Raw genomic sequence first — 4,041 nt, forward strand, 5'->3', positions numbered from 1 at the left:
TCACAGGTTCGGCCATGGTGATTAATTCAATGGCCTTGCACTCTCCTTTTGGATTTTCTTCTATATTGCTTGGGAGAGTACTAGGAGGGATTTCAGTGATCCTTTTACTCAGTTGGCCCACTTGTGCCTCCAAATTTCTAATGGATGACCTTGTTTCATTCATGAAACTCACAGTGGCCTTAGATAGATCAGAGACTAGGTTTGCTAAATTAGAGGTATTTTGTCCAGAGTTCTCTGTCTGTTGCTGAGTGGATGATGGAAAAGGTTTACTATTATTAAACCTATTTCTTCCACCATTATTAAAGCCTTGTTGAGGCTTTTGATCCTTCCATGAGAAATTTAGATGATTTCTCCATGATGGGTTATAGGTGTTTCCATAAGGTTTACCCATATAATTTACCTCTGCTATTGCAGGGTTTTCAGGATCATAAGCTTCTTCTTTAGAAGATGCCTCTTGAGTACTGTTGGATGCAGCTTGCATTCTATTCAGACTCTGAGAAATCATATTGACTTGCTGAGTCAATATTTTGTTCTGAGCCAATATGGCATTCAGAGTGTCAATTTCAAGAACTGCCTTCTTCATAGGCGTCCCATTACTCACATGATTCCTCTCAGAAGTGTACATGAACTGGTTATGAGCAACCATGTCAATGAGTTCTTGAGCTTTTGCAGGTGTTTTCTTTAGGTTAATGGATCCACCTGCAGAAGTATCCAATGACATCTTAGCCAATTCAGATAGACCATCATAGAATATATCCAGGATGGTCCATTCTGAAAGCATGTCAGAAGGACACTTTTTGGTCAGTTGCTTGTATCTTTCCCAAGCTTCATAGAGGGATTCACCTTCTTTCTGTCTGAAAGTTTGAACATCGACTCTAAGCTTGCTCAGCTTTTGAGGAGGAAAGAACTTAGCTAAGAAAGCCGTGACCAGCTTCTCCCAAGAGTTTAGGCTATCTCTGGGTTGAGACTCCAACCACACTCTAGCTCTGTCTCTTACAGCAAAAGGGAAAAGCATGAGCCTGTAGATTTCAGGATCTACTCCATTAGTCTTAACAGTATCACAGATTTGCAAGAATTCAGTTAAGAACTGAAAAGGATCTTCAGATGGAAGTCCATGAAACTTGCAGTTCTGCTGCATCAGAGAAACTAATTGACGTTTCAGCTCAACGTTGTTTGCTCCAATGGCAGGAATAGAGATGCTTCTTCCATGTAAATTGGAATTAGGTGCAGTAAAGTCACCAAGCATCCTCCTTGCATTATTATTATTTTCGGCTGCCATGTCCTCTTCTTGTTCGAATATTTCTGAAAGGTGCTTGCTGGCTTGTTGTAATTTAGCTTCTCTTAGTTTCCTCTTCAGAGTCCTTTCAGGTTCTGGATCTGCTTCAACAAGAATATTCTTGTCCTTGCTCCTGCTCATATGAAAAAGAGGAAACAGAAAAATAATAATAATAGGGATCCTTTTTACCACAGTATAGAGATTCCCTTGTTGTTAGTAGAAGAAGAAGGGGAATAAGAGTGAAGAAGAATGGATAATCCAAACACAAGGGTGAGGATAGGAGCGGTAATTTGAGATGAAGAGAAGTGTTAGTAAATGAATAAATAAAATAGAAGGAGATGAGAGAGAAGAATTTTCAAAAATTATTTTTGAAAAAGAGTTAGTGATTTTCAAAAATAGTTTTTGAAAAAGGTTAGTAATTTTCGAAAATTAGGAATAAAATTAAAATAAAAAATTAAATTAATTAGTTAATTAAAAAGAAATTTTGAAAAAGAGGGAAGATATTTTCAAAAATTAGAGAGAGAGAGAGTTAGTTAGGTAGTTTTGAAAAAGATAAGAAACAAACAAAAAGTTAGTTAGTTAGTTGAAACAGATTTTGAAAAGCAATTTTGAAAAGATAAGAAGATAAGAAGTTAGAAAAATATTTTAAAATCAAATTTTTGAAAAAGATAAGATGAAAAGATATTTTTGAAAAGATATGATTGAAATTAGTTTTGAAAAAGATTTGATTTTTAAAATCACAATTAATGACTTGATTCACAAGAAATCACAAGATATGATTCTAGAACTTAAAGTTTGAACCTTTCTTAACAAGTAAGTAACAAACTTGAAATTTTTGAATCAAAACATTAATTGATGATGTTATTTTCGAAAATTATGTGATAAAGATAAGAAAAAGGTTTTTGAAAAATATTTTTTTATAATTTTCGAAAATAAATAAGAAAGATGAAAAAGATTTGATTTTTGAAAAAGATTTTGAAAAAGATGAGATTTTTAAATTGAAAATTTGATTTGACTTATAAAAACAACTAGATTTTAAAAATTTTTGAAAAAGTCAAATCTAATTTTCGAAATTTTAAGAGAGAAAAAGGGAAAGATATTTTTTTTGATTTTTGAATTTTTAATGATGAGAGGGAAAAACATGAAAAATGATGCAATGCATGAAAGTTATGAATCAAAGTATGTGATGAATGCAAGAACATCATGACTGTCAATATGAACACCAAGAACACTTTGAATGTCATGATGAACATCAAGACTTTTTTTTGAAAAATTTTTAATGCAAAGAAAACATGCAAGACACCAAACTTAAGAATTTTTCATGTATAGACACTATGAATGCAAGAATGCATATGAAAAACAAGAAAAGACACAAAACATGAAAACACCAAGATCAAACAAGAAGACTTACCAAGAACAACTTGAAGATCATGAAGAACACTATGAATGCATGAATTTTTCGAAAAATGCAAGATGAGTATGCAATTGACACCAAACTTTCAACTTGACTCAAGACTTGACAAGAAACATGAAATATTTTTTTGATTTTTATGATTTTATGATTTTTTTTTTTTGTATTTTCTTTTAATTTTTTTTTTCAAAAATCATTTTGAAAAAGAAAAATAAGGATTCCAAAATTTTTAATATGAATTCTAGGAATCTTGTGCTCTTTAGTCTAAAGCTCCAATCTGAGGGTTAGGCATGGCTTAATAGCCAGCCAAGCTCTAGCATGTAAATTACATCCATTGAGGTGATTAGTTGAAGACCAATCCCAAAGCAGTTTGGGTATGGCTTTACAGCCAGATAGGATTCAACATGTTTCATGAAACACTAGAATTCATTCTTAAAAATTCTGAAGAAAAATATATTTTTGAAAACATTTTTTTTTTCGAAAACAAAGGAGTAACTTTTGAAAGATTTTTGAAAAATTTTTTGAAAATAAAACAAAAAGAAAATTACCTAATCTGAGTAACAAGATGAACCGTCAGTTGTCCAAACTCGAACAATCCCCGGCAACGGCGCCAAAAACTTGGTGCATGAAATTGTGATCATCAATGACACCATCAACATGGTACGCTCAATTGTAATCTCAACTTTTTATCACAACTTCGCACAACTAACCAGCAAGTGCACTGGGTCGTCCAAGTAATAAACCTTACGCGAGTAAGGGTCGATCCCATGGAGATTGTTGGTATGAAGCAAGCTATAGTCATCTTGTAAATCTCAGTCAGGAGGATATAGAATGGTTATGGAGTTTTCGAATATTAATAATAAAATAGGGATAGAAATACTTATGTAAATCCTTGATGAGAATTTCAGATAAATGCATGGAGATGCTTTCGTCCCTCTAAACCTCTGCTTTCCTGCTGTCTTCATCCATTCAGTCTTACTCCTTTCTATGGCTGGCTTTATGTAAGGACATCACCGCTGTCAATGGCTACTTTTGATCCTCTCTGGAAAATGGTCTGATGCGCTGTCACTGCATGGCTAATCGTCTGGAGGCGTCACCCTTGCCAATGGCCGTATCCTATCCTCTTGTGAAAATGGTTCAAATGCTCTGTCACAGCATGGCTAATCATCTGAGGTTCTCGATCATACTGGAATAGGATTCACCCTCCTTTTGCGTCTGTCACTACGCCCAGTACTCGCGAGTTTGAAGCTTGTCACAGTCATTCAATCCCTAAATCCTACTCGGAATACCACAGACAAGGTTTAGACTTTCCGGATTCTCATGAATGCCACCATCAATCTAGCTTACACCACGA

The sequence above is a fragment of the Arachis ipaensis genome, chromosome B09 (assembly GCF_000816755.2).
Source record: "Arachis ipaensis cultivar K30076 chromosome B09, Araip1.1, whole genome shotgun sequence".
NCBI classification, from domain to species: domain Eukaryota; kingdom Viridiplantae; phylum Streptophyta; class Magnoliopsida; order Fabales; family Fabaceae; genus Arachis; species Arachis ipaensis.